The sequence below is a fragment of the Phacochoerus africanus genome, chromosome X (assembly GCF_016906955.1).
Source record: "Phacochoerus africanus isolate WHEZ1 chromosome X, ROS_Pafr_v1, whole genome shotgun sequence".
Taxonomy (NCBI): domain Eukaryota; kingdom Metazoa; phylum Chordata; class Mammalia; order Artiodactyla; family Suidae; genus Phacochoerus; species Phacochoerus africanus.
The window spans coordinates 66093957-66110283 of record NC_062560.1 but is presented as its reverse complement, the minus strand read 5'-3'; the positions used below and the strand labels follow the sequence as shown (position 1 = coordinate 66110283).

General features: G+C 41.6%; 1 protein-coding gene across 1 annotated transcript in view; it reads right to left on the bottom strand.

Annotated features, from left to right (window-relative positions):
* The window catches only part of ATP7A (ATPase copper transporting alpha), a 136894-nt gene extending 120780 nt beyond the window's left edge, over positions 1-16114 (bottom strand). Inside the window, exon 1 of the mRNA XM_047764912.1 lies at positions 15852-16114. The gene's annotated coding sequence lies outside the window, so the exon portion shown is untranslated. The remainder of the gene's footprint in view (positions 1-15851) is intronic.
* Positions 16115-16327: the final 213 nt, after the last annotated feature.

Genomic DNA, 16327 nt, shown 5'->3' with positions numbered 1-16327 from the left:
AAGGCAAAAAAAAAATAAAAAAGTATCTGGCCAAATACTTTGCATATCAGTCTCACAGGGACACACAATACTGAGTTCAATGGAAATGGCTGGATTAATCTGAAAAGCTTCATATCATAATTATAAGCCAAGTTTCTAAAAAGTGGGTAGAACCTGGGCAATATAAAAGACATATATGGAGAAATAAAACACCAGTTGAATAAAGAGAGGAAAAAGTCTACATGGGAACAGGAAAGCAGGTTTGCCTAGTCAGAATCAAGGGTGCAGGTGGACATACAGAAGAAAATTAAGAATAACATATCTTTATATTCACATAGCACATTTCTGTTTACAAAGAAGCCTTTCAAAAATTACTTCATTGGGAGTTCCCGTCGTGGCGCAGTGGTTAACGAATCCGACTAGGAACCATGAGGGTGCGGGTTCGGTCCCTGCCCTTGCTCAGTGGGTTAACGATCCGGTGTTGCCGTGAGCTGTGGTGTAGGTTCAGACGCGGCTCGGATCCCGCGTTGCTGTGGCTCTGGCGTAGGCCGGCGGCTACAGCTCCAATTCGACCCCTAGCCTGGGAACCTCCATATGCCGCGGGAGCGGCCCAAGAAATAGCAACAACAACAACAACAACAACAACAACAAAAAAGACAAAAGACAAAAAAAAAATTACTTCATTGAAGAGAGTAGGTATATTCATTAGGCAATTCATTAATTTGTCATACATTACAGAGAACATCTTTGGCATCAGACTTGGACTTGAATCCATATTCTGCCACTTACTAGCTATGTGACCTTCAGCAAACTATTTTGATCTCTCTGATGCTCAGTTTCCTCATCTGAAAAATACAGATAACTCTTACTCATGGGACTGTTGAGAGGAGTGTATCAGATAACATATGTAAAATGCTTGGTTCATAATTCCATCTCTTCAACTTACTAATATTGCTAAGTGCCTGGTATCTTTTTAGCTTCTGTGCTAGGTCCATCTGGGGATACTAAGGTGAATGAATATGATTTTGGCTCTGCTTCCAAAGGGCTCAGGGATGAAGGAAGGGAGTTCAGTGATGACTTCACAGAAGAGATAATTTAAATGTCTTTTTTTCCCTTTGAAATATTAGGAATAAATATCAATCGGACAAAAAGTGAAGATATAGGGAGTTCCCATCATGGTGCAGCAGAAACAAACCCGACTAGGAACCATGAGGTTTCGGGTTTGATCCCTGGTCTTGCTCAGTGCATTAAGGATCCGGCATTGCCGTGAGCTGTGGTGTAGGCTGCAGACACGGCTCGGATCCCAAGTTGCTGTGGCTCTGGCATAGGCCAGCGGCTACAGTTCCGTTTAGACCCTTAGCCTGGGAACCTCCATGTGCCTCGGGTGCGGCCCTAGAAAATGACAAAAGACAAAAAAAAAGTGAAGATTTAGATAAGCAAATGTAAAAATAAACAACAAATCGTACAACACCAAGAGACAAATGATGTTAAAATGTTGAACTAGGGATGTATATGCGTGTATATGTAAGTAAGGGTAGTTTAAGGAGGTTATTTTATGCATCTACATGTATAAATACATATTTCAAATAAAAACGATATGCTACTCTGTTTTATAACATGCTTCTTTACATTCAAAACTGATGTGGGAGTTCCACTGTGGCTCAGCGGAAATGAATCTGACTAGTATCCATGAGGATGCAGGTTCGATCCCTGGCCTTGCTCAGTGGGTTAAGGATCTGGCATTGCCGTTGAGCTATGGTGTAGGCTGCAGACACGGCTTGGATATGGCATTGCTGTGGCTGCGGCATAGGCCAGCAGCTACAGCTCCAATTCAACCTCTAGCCTGGGAATCTCCATATGCCGCTAGCGCAGTCCTGAAAAGACCAAAAAAAAAAAAAAAAAGTTCTTTGAGTTCCCATTGTGGCTCAGTAGTAACAAGCCTGACTAGTATCCATGAGGATTCGGGTTTGATCCCTGGCCTCACTCAGTTGGGTAAGGATCCCGAATTCCCAAGTTGGCCGTGGCTGTGGTATAGGCCAGCAACTACAGCTCCAATTCAATCCCCTAGACTGGGTACTTCCATATGCTGCAGATGTGGCCCAAAAAGACAAAAAAAAAAATTTTTTTGGAGTTCCCTGGCCAGGGATCAGATCCAAGCCACAGTTGCAACCAATGCTGCAGCTGTGGCAATGCCAGATGCTTTAACCCGCTGCGCCAAGCCGAGGATTGAACATGTGTCCTGGCACTGCAGAGACACAGCAGATCCTGTTGCACTATAGGGGGAACTCCAAGGTCATGTAAAATTGAAAGGGACAAAATTAGAGTTAGGATGACAAGTTAAAAGCCTATTGTCCAACAATGGAATATTACTCATCCATAAAAAGGAATTAAATTCTCACATAGGAGTTCCCGTCGTGGCGCAGTGGTTAACGAATCCAACTAGGAACCATGAGGTGGCGGGTTCGGTCCCTGCCCTTGCTCAGTGGGTTAACGATCCGGCGTTGCCGTGAGCTGTGGTGTAGGTTGCAGATGCGGCTCGGATCCCGAGTTGCTGTGGCTCTGGCGTAGGCCGGTGGCTACAGCTCCGATTCAACCGCTAGCCTGGGAACCTCCATGTGCCGCGGGAGCGGCCCAAGAAATAGCAACAACAACAACAACAAAAAGACAAAAAAAAAATTCTCACATATACTATAGCATGGATAAAGCCAAAAGAGATTTTTTTTTTGTCTTTTTGCCATTTCTTGGGCCACTCCCACGGCATATGGAGGTTCCCAGGCTAGGGGTCGAATCAGAGCTGTGGCTGCCAGCCTACGCCAGAGCCACAGCAACGCAGGATCCAAGCTGCATCTGCGACCTACACCACAGCTCACGGCAATGCCGGATTGTTAACCCACTGAGCAAGGGCAGGGACCAAACCCACAACCTCATGGTTCCTAGTCGGATTCGTTAACCACTGCGCCACGACAGGAACTCCCAAAAGAGATTATGCTAAGTAAATAAGCCAGATACAAAAGGAAAAATCTTGTATGATTCCACTTACAAGAGGTACCTAGAAAAGGTAAATTTATAGAGACAGAAAATAGAACAGAGGTTTAAAATGGGTAGGAGAAGAGGGAATGAGAAAACATTGTTTAATGGGTACAGAGTTTCTGCTTGGTATAATGAAAAAGTTGAGGAAATGGATAGTGGTAATAGTTACACAACATTGTGAGTGACTTTAATGCCACTGAATTGTATACTTAAAATGGTAAATATTACGTATGTTTTACCATTTTTTTTTTTTGTCTTTTTAGGGCCGCACACAAAGCATATGGATGTTCCCAGGCTAGGGGTCTAATCAGAGCTGTAGCTGCCAGCCTATGCCACAACCACAGCCACACCAGATGTGAGCCGCGTCTGTGACCTACACCACAGCTCACGGCAACACCAGATCTCTAACCCACTAAGTGAGGCCAGGGATCAAACTCAAACCTCATGGTTCCCAGTCAGATTTGCTTCCACTGCACCAAAACGGCAACTCCAACCATATTTTTATTTTTTATTTTTTGTCTTTTTAGGGCTGCACTCTCGGCATATGGAAGTTCCCAGGCTAGGGGCTTAATTGGAGCTACAGGTGCCGGCCTACATCACAGCCACAGCAATGCAGGATCCAAGCCTCATCTGTGACCTACACCACAGCTCATGGCAACGCTGGATCCTTAACCCACTTAGTGAGGCCAGGGATCGAACCTGAGTCCTCATGGATGCTAGTCAGATTCGCTTCCACTGAGCCATGACAGGAACTCCCATATTTTTTTTTTAAAGATTTTTGCCCAGAAGGGAAATGATTGGAAACTGAATGGAGAAAGAAAGGAGGGGAAAATTTTGAGAACTACTGAGAACTAGACAACAGGCTCCGTGATTGCCCGAATGAAGGGGTGAGGAAAAAAATAACTCTCAGGTTGCTGGTTGGAAAGGAGTGATAATTATTAGTTTCTTTTTACAGACAAGGACACAAAGGCCTGGAAACACAAAATAAGTTGTCCAAAGTCATAGTTTGTTAAAAGCAGAATTAGAACTTAAACGCCAGACTCATGACTCAAATTCTGTACTCTTTCAACTACATCAAGAAAGAATATTATCTTACATTTATATAGCACTCCATAATTTACAGTGTTTTTGCATACATTATTTCACTTGATACTCATAACAATCTATGCATTAAACAGGAAGATATCATTTTACTGATGAGTACACTTAAGTAGAGTGAGAAAAATGATGCAACTTCTTAAAATCTTCAGACAAAGAACTGCTGGATTTTAGAAGACACTTATGGTGGGAAGTGAGATTCAAATGATGAACTTGGAATTACCACTACTGTTGCATGTAGTTAATACTGAGAGAAGAAAGGAAGTAAAAAAAGTAATTTGGGCAGGTTTGGGACCACCATATTGCATAACTCCATGTCATCATAATTTCTAAGACAACAATATGACTACTGACCCCTGGGTTGTGTAAGACAGCTGTCCTAGATGAAATAAAGTAGGAGTCTCTAACCTGCAGATCAGGATCTACTGGTAGATCTAGAAGCCTTGCCTCATGGAGCTGCACCCTGACTCCCAATTATACCTTTTCTCTGTTGCATCCCCTTTCTTCCACATGTCCCAGCAACATCCCCAGAGTGAAGGGGAGAACAGCACTACTCAGGGACTACATTATCTATATCTGCCCTGATTGCACAACTCAGATTAAAAGAAGCTCTTCCATATAATAAGGTTGGAGATCACCATAATAAACAATTGGGAGGAGAGAAAGATGGTCCCGTGTGATCATTTTTATTTGGCTGGTGGGGGAAAAAATTCTAGAAAGTGCCAGGATAATACTGTTAAACCTTCTGAGAACATGATCATACTTACCTTAAATCTAAAGGTAACAAGATAGAAAAGACAGGTCATAACAGGAATTCATTTGGTAATCCACTCACACCTTGAACCATGTTATGATAATACTAATCTAGATTACAAACAAAACTTACTATGTAAGCTTTTGACTGGAGTTCCCATCGTGGCTCAGTAGTGGCTCAGTAGTTAATGAATCTAGCTAGGAACCATGAGGTCGCAGGTTAGATCCCTGGCCTCGCTCAGTGGGTTAAGGATCTGGCATTGCCATGAGCTGTGGTGTAGATCTCAGACACAGCTTGGATCTGGCATTGCTATGGCTGTGGCTGGCAGCTGTAGCTCGGATTTGAGCCCTAGCCTGGGAACCTCCATGTGCCGTGGATGTGGCCCTAAAAAGAAAAAATAATAATAATAAGCTTTTGACCAAGTTGTGTTTAGATACAACACAAAACTAGAAACACGAATGGTCTAGCCAGATGCTTCAGTAGAAGATAATCGAAAACTGACCAGATGCTTCCAATGTAGAATAGAACCTAAAACAAACCACTGGTAGCCCTCAAATGGCCAAGTCAAGTAACTGCAGTTAAGTTTCTCTTCCTCATGTTTGGACAAAGGAAACACACTATTCTTAAGAATCACAACTGCAAAAGGCTAGGCAAATATACTCTATTTTACTTGAAGATATCTCTGATGGCAATTTGCCAACCATCACAGATGTATTTCTTTCTCTTTCCTTGCCTAACCTCCTATTTCTCTTGACTTCAACCTTGGAATTCCCACTGGCACTTCATGCGCACATTGCTCTTCTACTTGGTGCTACTGGGGCTACTGACTCCAGCTGCTCTGTATAAATATCATTTTATTGCCTATATTGTTGCATCACTAAGAAAACTTAATACAAAAATGCTAAACTCAGGAAACAAATTAGAAAGCAGATGGAATTAAATCAAAGTAGTATGACTCCAAAGCCCATGCTCCTGACCCTCTCCAAAACAGTGTATGCAAAGGCATTTACCACAGATTAAATAGCTGTTCAAAGTATTCAAAAGATGACTGTATTGGAAAAATCCTGTCTTCACTCTTGTGTTTCTCCTTACTCTTACACTACCACCACACTCACAACACTTCTGACACCAGATATGTGGAGGTTTTCCACCATCAAACAATTCTCTGAAACCAGCTAGATGTCCTACAATTTAACTAAATTCTGACACTATCTTCATGGAGGTAGGGTCAGAGCCCAGAGGTTAAGGACTCAGTCCCATAAGACTCTTCACTTCCCACAGACTTAAACAGTTGTTCAAAGCATTACAAAAAACAGCCCATATCTATCACTTCCAATACCCCTCTGCTACCATCAAGCAAGAACCCTCACTGCCAGTCCATAATTGCCATTCCTTTCTAACAGTCCCCTCACCTAAAATGCTCTCTTCCAGATATTTAAATCCTATTACTTCACTCGTCTGTAAACTCCACAAAAGCAGGACTATATCTCTTGTGTTCACTATCATATCCCCAGCACCCTGCACATGGTAGCTACTCAAAATAATTGTTAAGTAAATGCACAGTGAACAGACTTGTGGTTGTCAAGGGGGAGTGGAGGGAGTGGAATGGACTAGGAGTTTGGGGTTAGTAGATGCAAACTATTACATTTAGAATGGATAAGCAGGACGTTCCCTTGTGGTGCAATGGGTTAATGATCCCATGTTGCCATAGCTGTGGTGCAGGTTCAATCCCTGGACCAGGACTTCCACATCCCACGGGTACAGCCAAAAGGAAAAAAAAAAAAAGTTTAAATAAATTAATTAATAAAATAAAATTGGAAAAAAAAACTTTTAAAAAAAAGAAAGGATAAGCAATGAGGTCCTACTGTACAGCACAGGGAACTATATCCAATCTCTTGGGATAGACCATGAAGGAAGCTAATATAAGAAAAGGAATATATATATGTGTGTTTGTGTGACTGGGTGACTTTGCTGTACAGCAGAAATTTGCATAACACTGTAAATCTATTATACTTTAATAAAAAAAAATTAAAAAGGACTTCCAGAGACGCATTTGCGACCTACACCTACAGCTCACAGCAGTGAGCCAGATCCTTAACCCGCTGAGTGAGGCCAGGGATCAAACCCGCAACCTCATGGTTCCTAGTCAAATTCGTTTCCGCTGAGCCACGACAGGAAGTCTTTTTTTTTTTTCCTTTTTTGGTCTTTTTGCCATTTCTTGGGCCGCTCCAGTGGCATATGGAGGTTCCCAGGCTAGGGGTCGAATTGGAGCTGCAGCTGCCAGCCTACACCAGAGCCACAGCAATTCGGGATCCGAGCCGAGTCTGCGACCTACATCATAGCTCATGGCAACACGGGATCCTTAACCCACTGAGCAAGGGCAGGGATCGAACCTGCAACCTCATGGTTCCTAGTCAGATTCGTTAACCACTGAGCCATCACGAGAACTCCCACGACAGGAAGTCAATTAAATTTTAAAAAAAGAAAATCCCAATGGCTCAAAGTCTGTGGCTCATTAATGTTATAAAACAGGCTGCTATGAGTTTTTCTTGATGGAGAAGTAGAATGAGAACATTAGGGCGACTTGACTTGCTCACTGTCATAATGAGTTTAAGAAGCCATGTTAGCATACTACAGGTATACTGTAGGCTACTGTGCCCTCCCAGTATGAATTTCCCATTTTTGTGGTATAATTTTAAAATTAAATAATGGAGTTCTCTTCTTCACAGCAGGTTAAGGATCCAGCGTTGTCACTACAGCAGCCTGCTGTGGCACAGGTTCAATCCGTGGCCCAGGAACTTCCACATGCCAAGGATTCAGCCAAAAGAAAAACTGAACATTGCTTGCAAGTACTAACTGATTAATATGGTGCTCCTGTAGTCTATTAAATTTATAGTACGCTAAAACCATAATTTATAATTTTAATATATAGGTTGCTAAAAACACTTTTATGGTAAATATATTAAGACAATAATAGTAACTAAACTTTATTGTGTGTTGATTACCTGCTCTTAAGGATTTACATGTTTTTTTTTTTTCTTTTTGACCACAACCATAGCACATGGAATTTCCTGGGCCAGGGACTGAACCCACGCTGCAGTTGCAACCTGCACCACAGCTGCGGCAATGCCGGATCCTTAACCCACTCCATCACACAGAAACTTCTCAGGCTTTATGTGTATTAATTCATTGACAATCCTACCATTATTGCTGCCATTTTAGAAACTTGAAGAAACTGAGGCACAAAAAATAAGAGACTGTCCCAGGGTCATACAAGCAGTGAACAGAGGAGCTAAGATTCCAACCCAGGCAGCCTGAGACAGAGGCCCCACTCTTAACCCTATATTATACTGCATCCCAAAACAGGAGACCACAATACAATGATGAAGTTAAAAATGCCTTGAAATTATCAAGAGAATAATACCTAACAGCCCAGAAAACGTAACCAGCAATGTCCTAATTTATGCTTGCTTATTAACTTTTATTATATGTTCTTTTAGTACAGTTTAAATTCTGAACATGTTATAAATATCAAAGTCTGGCCAAGTTCAAAGATGTGTTTACTGTAAGGATGAAAAAAACACATAGACCATTTCTTTTCTCTTCCTGGGAGACTCAGAATACAAAAAAAGTTAAGATGAACACCATTGTAAACCTTAAGTCATTTAGCATATATATTTTTTTTTTTTCTTTTTTGGCCACAGTCAGATCCAAGATCTGACCCAAATCACAGTCATGACCTAACCGCAGCTGAGGCAATGTTGGGTCCTTAACCCACTGTGCAGGGCTGAGGATCAAATCTGTGTCCTAACACTCTCAAGATGCTGTCAATCCTATTGTGCTACAGCAGGGACTCCTAGCATATATTTAAATAATGTAATTAGCTAAAAACAAAACTATTAGTCTCTACTTTCAAATTTTGATTGAAAGTACCAAGGAAATTTTGGATTACCAATACTTTAATTTTTAATAATCAATTTGTTCATTCATACTTTCAAATAAGATAAACCAGTGTTTTTTCCTCCCTCTTTAGGACAAACAAGAAACTTAATTCCAACAGACCTAATTTTGTTCAAATGTCTAAATACATTTTTCAAATGTAAATTACAGTTTTTGCAATCAGTGGAAACGAATCTGACTAGTATCCATGAGGACACAGGTTCAATCCCTGGCTTTGCTCAGTGGGTTAAGGATCCAGCATTGCTGTGAGCTGTGGTATAGGTCGCAGATGCAGCTTGGATCTGGCGTTGCTGTGGCTGTGGCATAGGCCCACAGCTACAGCTCCGATTTGACCACTAGCCTGGGAACCTCCATATACTGCAGGTATGGCCCTAAAAAGACAAAAAATAAATAAATAAATAGAAATACAGTTCCTGGAGTTCCTGTCTTGGCGCAGTGGTTAACGAATCCGACTAGGAACCATGAGGTCGCGGGTTCGGTCCCTGCCCTTGCTCAGTGGGTTAACGATCTGGCGTTGCCGTGAGCTGTGGTGTAGGTTGCAGACGCGGCTCGGATCCCGCGTTGCTGTGGCTCTGGTGTAGGCCGGTGGCTACAGCTCCGATTCAACCCCTAGCCTGGGAACCTCCATATGCCGCGGGAGCGGCCCAAGAAATAGCAACAACAACAACAACAACAACAACAACAACAAAGACAAAAGACAAAAAAAAAAGAAAGAAATACAGTTCCTTTATGTTAGTTAAGAACATAGGTTCTGGAGCCAGACTGACCGGCTTTAAATCTCCGTTTAGTCACTTACTAGGTCTAGGAATAAAATTTGGCCCTATGAAAGTATATATCAACTCTTACCAAAGTGCAAACAATAGACAAAGTACAAGATTTATTTTTTTACACCAGACAGAGGAATGTTCTGATATCCTTTACTTATGTACACACCCCCAAAAAGTAAAAGATTCAAAATTTCATGACTTACCACTTGCCCTAAAGTTAAGAGATAGGAATTCACCGGTTACTTTTGTAATAAACACAGTGGACAAACTCTTAGGCAATTTTTTTTAATTGAGGTATAGTCAATGTACAATAGTATATACGTATCAAGTGTTACAACATAATAATTCACAATTTTTAAAAGTTATATTCCCTTATAGTTATTATAAAATACTGGATATACTCCCTGAGTTCTACAATATATCCTTGTAGCTTATTTATTTCATACATAGTAGTTAGTACCCCTTAATCTCACCCCCTAACCTGTCCCTCCCCCTTCCCTCTCCTCACTGGTTATCACTAGTTTTTTCTCTATAGCTGTGAGTCTATTTGGGTTTTGTGATATTCACTAGTTTCTTGTATTTTTTAGATTCTATATATAAGTGACATCATACAGTATTTGTCTTTCTCTGTCTGATTTACTTCACTTAGCACAATACCCTCCAAGTCTATCCATGCTGTTGCAAATGGTAAAATTTCATTCTTCTTTATGGCTGAATAGCATTCCATTGCCTTATCCATTCATCTGTTGATGGACACAGGTTTCCTCTAGATCTTGGCAATTGTAAATAGTGCTGTTATGAATATTGGGGTGCATGTGTATTTTTGAATTAGTGTTCCTGTTTTTTCAGATATACACCCAGGAATGGAAGTGCTGGGTCATATGGTAGTCCTATTTTTAGTTTTTTGAGACACCTCCATACTGTTCTCCACAGTGACTGCACAAATTTACATTCCCACCAACAGAACCCTCCTACAGAGGGTTCCCTTTTCTCCACATCTTCATTATGCAATCTTTTTCTTTCTTCTTCTTTTTTTTTTTTTGTCTTTTTGCCTTTTCTAGGGCCACTCCCACAGCATATGGAGGTTCCCAGGCTAGGGGTCGAATCGAAGCTGTAGCCACCGGCCTACACCAGAGCCACAGCAACGCAGGATCCGAGCCGAGTCTGCAAACTACACCACAGCTCACAGCAACGCCAGATCCTTAACCCACTGTGCCGAGGCCAGGGATTGAACCCGCAACCTCATGGTTCCTAGTCAGATTTGTTAACCACTGTGCCAAGACAGCAACCCCTCATTATGCAATCTTAATCATACCCTGATACTCAAGGTCAAATAATAATGTATTCCTTTATCCATCATCATACAATGAATTTAAGGCTTTAAAACCATCTAAAGGCTAAGGTTTTTATGACTAAAATTAATCCTGCGCTGCTGTGACTGTGGCTTAGGCCGGCGGCTACAGTTCCGATTGGACCCCTAGCCTGGGAACCTCCATATGCCGTAGCTGTGGGCCTAGAAAAGACAAAAAAAAATCCTGTTATCACTTAACTAAGAAACAGATGAGCAAAATACTTTGCTTTAGATGGACAATACTTAAGGACTCATGACACCAATCTGATTGCCAATACACAAAAATGTACTTATAGTTGTCATTAGAAATTAATACCAAGATATGGTGGCTATAAATCCAAACTAAAAGTGATACTTAGAATTATCAGTGAAATGGTATAGTAAAACAAGAGAAAACATTTTTTTGGCCAAAATGAAATTAACTGTATACATGTAACTTAATATTAATGTGAGTGTTTTAATAATATATTAATAATCAACACAGTATACTTTATGTTTTAATTTACCACTATTAGATCAATGATTAACTCAATAATTCAACTAGAATCCTTAGAGCAAATAACTTTATCATCACCAAAAAATTAGACACCTTTTTTCCCAACCATTTTAAGTGCAAGCATCAAGAAAGGAAATCATACTTGGAACTCTTGAACAACTAAGCTCTCTAAGCTTTGTTAGTTCAAGGATCAACTCTTAAGTATTCTCATGACCCAAGATATGAGCCACAAATTTATCCTAAATGGTCCTGAGAACTTTGTTTAGCAGGTTCTCCACTGTGGAATTCTTCCTCTCTGTTCTTCTATCTTTGTTGACAGTTTTTCAGGTATTAATAGAAGCCATCTTAATGCCCTCCTCTCCTGAGTGATAGGTAGCACATTTCAAATGAGCACTCAAGAGATCAGAAATCATTATCTCCACAATTCCAAGAAATATACAATGCTCTACAAATTCAGATGGGAATACGGGAAGGAAGTAATTCCAGCATTATTCCCTCCCTATCTACTTCAGTTGGGGCAGCAAATATACAAGCACAACCAGGAGCAATTACAACAGCATAAAACAAAACACTTTAATGTTTTACAAACAAACCAACTAAGGTAAATGGTCAGGCTAGAACAAACTCCCTAAGATACAGAATAACCCATTTATTCCAATTGGTAAATTGTTAAAATGCACTCCTGATTATACGTCTGGAAAACTGGCTTTCTAGACTAGAGAATTATAAAGTAAAAATAAGTAAAAATAAAATTAAATCCTTCAATCATAGCTGTATAATTATAAATATGGACAGAAAATATGGGACAAAATGTAGCTAATCGGCTCATTTTACCCTCATTTCCTTCAAGGACTAAAGTATGTGTGAAAACTGATGTAATTGACCAATATCCCAAACATATGGGTCCACAAAGATACAGAAATCAATTTTCTAACAGTGCTGGAGAAACTAGAAATGTAGTTTATGAAACCTGAAACATCATCCCTTTTCACTTTAATGAAACACATTTTAATAGTACTGTGACACTATTCTTGCTATACTAACTCAGCAAGTAAGTTATACCATGTTAAATCAACTGAGATTTTTTTTTTTTTTGTCTCTTTACGGCCCCTCCTGCAGCATATGGAGGTTCCTAGGCTAGGGGTCAAATCAGAGCTGTAGCCACTGGCCTACACCACAACCACAGCAACACAGGATCTGAGCTTCATCTGGGACCTACACCACAGCTCACTGCAATGTCAGATCCTTAACCCACTGAGCAAGGCCAGGGACTGAACCCACATCCTCATGGATACTAGTCAGGTTCGTTAACCTCTGAGCCTTGAAGGGAACTCCCAAGCCACGAAGGGAACTCTCTTATGGTGATTTATGTCCTAAGAAAGATTTCTGTTTAAAAACAAAACTCTATAAAACCTTTAATAGCTGTACTTCCCTTTAACAAAGATGAGTAGAAGGAATTTTGAGACAAAACTCCCAAATATTATTCTCATGTAGGCCAGTACCTGTATTACCTCAGAAAAATCTCTTCCCACAATTTGCTTTCCCAACTGGCAAAAGAAAGTTATTTTCACTCATTGGGATGTCAAAAGTCTTGATTAAAGTTTGCCAAGTAGTAGCAAAAAAAGAAAAAAAAATTGGAGTTCCCATTTTGCCTCTGCAGCAACGAGCCTGACTAGCCTCACTCAGTGGGTTAAGAATCCGGCATTGCTATGAGCTGCTGTGTAGGCTGCAGATGCAGCTCCAATCTGGCATTGCTGTGGCTGTGGTGTAGGCTGGCAACTGCAGCTCCAACTCCACCTCTGGCCTGGGAACTCCCATTGGCTGAGGGTGCAGCCCTCAGAAGAAAATAAAAAAATTAAAAAAATAAAGTTGGCCAAGTATTTTTAAATATATAGATAAAAGCAGTTATAATGAGGAATTTATAAAAAGGATTGTGTTGTCTTAGATCCCTCAAAGAAGTAAAGGTTGTGGTATGTAAGTTGGGGTTATTTTTGCTTGCTCGCTCTCATTTTCAAACAATTTTTACTGCTCCTGCATTTTTCAAAGAAAAACAGCATTCTGCATTAGAGACCAGAGGTGTTAACCTATCCTTTGGAGGGGTTAGTGTTTAATCTAGCCCTAACTAAAGGCCAAGAATCAAGATCTAAGACTATGATTGAAAAAGTAGTTTCGGAGTTCCCGTCATGGCACAGTGGTTAACGAATCCGACTAGGAACCATGAGGGTGCGGGTTCGGTCCCTGCCCTTGCTCAGTGGGTTAATGATCCGGCGTTGCCGTGAGCTGTGGTGTAGGTTGCAGATGCGGCTCAGATCCAGAGTTGCTGTGGCTCTGGCATAGGCTGGTGGCTACAGCTCCGATTCGACCCCTAGCCTGGGAACCTCCATATGCCACGGGAGCGGCCCAAGAAATAGCAAAAAGACAAAAATAAAGAAAAAAAGAAAAAGTAGTTTCATTGCCTTTGGAATGGATAAGCAATGAGACGTTGCAGTATAGGGAACTATGTCTAGTCACTTATGATGGAGCATGATAACGTGAGAAAAAAGAATGTATACATGTACATGTATACATGGGTCACCTTGCTGTACAGTAGAAAATTGACAGAACACTGTAAACCAGCTATAATGGAAAAAATAAAAATCATTACAAATGAAAAAAAAAAAAAAAGAATAGTTTCCATCAGGTTAAGAACACCAGTGGAGCAGTGGTTAGCGAATCCAACTAGGAACCATAAGGTTGTGGGTTCGATCCATGCCCTCACCCAGTGGGTTAAGGATCCAGTGTTGCCATGGGCTGTGGTGTAGGTCACAGATGCAGCTCGGATCCCGCATTGCTGTGCCTCTGGCTTAGGCCGGCCACTACAGCTCTAATTCGACTCCTAGCCTGGGAACCTCCATATGCCGCAGGTACGGCCCAAGAAAAGACAAAAAAAAAAGAACCGAATCTCATACAGTGTTTTTGTCACTTCATTTTTTTAAATATATATAAGCTGTAAGCTTACTAGTTTTGATTTCTATATTTTTTTCTTTTAATCGGTGACATCTTGGAAGATGTGGCTGTGTTGGAGGGTGTATCTGTCTTTCCTACCAAGTTGTGAGACCCTCCAGGGCAAAAAAGAAAAAAATCCTCTCGTGGCATGGCTGTAGAAACAAGGAAGTTTGAAATATTAAAAAAAAAAAAAAAAAAAACTGGGGAGTTCCCATTGTGGCGCAGCAGAAACTAATCTGACTAGGAACCATGAAGACGCGGGTTCAACCTCTGGCCTCGCTCAGTGGGTTAAAGGATCTGGTGTTGTTATGAGCTGTGGTGTAGGCTGCAGATGTGGCTCAGATCCCGAGTTGCTGTGGCTGTGATGTAGGCTGGCAGCTGTAGCTCTGATTGGACCCCTAGCCTGGGAACTTCCATATGCTGTGGATTCGGCCCTAAAAAGCAAAAAAAAAAAAACAAAAACAAAAACAAAAAAATCTGGAGTTCCCGGTGCAGATTAAGGATCCAGAATTGTCTATGAGGTGGCATAGGTTCGATCCCCAACCAGGAACTTCCGCATGCCAGGTGCAGCCAAAAATAAAATAAAATAAAATCTCAGTTCAAAATATCCCTTCCAAAGGATGTGATAAACAATCTATCTATTCAGTCAGTGGCGCTGCTAGAATCCTTTGTCTTCATAACTGAACTCGACTGCAAACTCTTTTTTTAGGCCAGGGACTCTGTTCTATTTCTTCTGTATAACAACTAACACCCCCCACACCTCAGTATCACCTAACTCAATGTTCTGCACACATTGAGTCTCAACACAAAGCCATACTGCTGTAGATAAAGAGGATGTAACTAAAATAAAGATCAGATGCTGAATAATAGTCTTGTGAAATGATAAGCATTGCCAGTGCTTAGGATAACCTCAATGTCTACAATAAAAAGTTTTAAAGATAAAGATGCCACAGGGTGCAACAAAGATGGAGAGTAACTTTAGAGGGAAGGGGACAGAATGAACAAAATGAAATGGAACCCAAAGTGTTCTCTCAGTTTGATTTATGCTCTAGGAGCGAGATAAGAAGCAAAGTACATAATTTCTTTGCATTATTTCACTAATAATGGTGATCAGCACATGCGACATCCAATCCCAGGCACAGAGATTCTTGTATCTTCAATTTAATTGGGTAACATGAGCTATGGATGATCAGGACACTTCCTCAGGAGGATACAAGAAAGTGACAGGGATCACGACCTAATCTCCCCACCTCTATCCTCTGTTAAGGGAACTAAAACGTGAATGCAGTCAATACCTGACTTGTGAAGCAGTGCGAGTTTGGAGACTCCCCGAGATTAAAATGACCTCGCTATACACTCGATAGCACAGACTGACAGTACAAAGCACCTCTCCAGTAGAAGGCGACGAGGGGAAGCTGATATAGAACTTACCTGTTTTTTCTGTCCTAGGTTCGTTAAATCTCCGAAGCTACGCAGCCGAGGGGAGAGTCAAATCCAAGAGCGCAGGATCCGACCTCACGCACCGGGAAAAGTCAGAGTAGCCACGGCGGCGATGGCGACGACGACGGCGGCGGCGTTGACCGCGACCGCGACGGCGGCGTTGGCGCCAACCCCGCCCTCTGCTTCTTCTCTTGCTCCACCCCCGGCCGGTGCCGGGGAGCAGGCTTTACCGCACCTTCCCTCTCCCCCCCCACTTCCGGGTGAAGCCCTGGCCGGAAGCAGCCGGTGAGGCCGGGAGAGACGCGTCACGTGAAGGGGAAACGCCTAGGCTAGATTCGAGATTCTCCCGCCCCCTGCTGCCCCTAGACTGACATAAAGCCTCGGGCGGAAGTGGTGTTTTTTTGGGGGGTTTTTTTGGCGCCGGCAGTCCTTTTCCCCCCAACGAGAGACAAAACGGAAAAACTCCC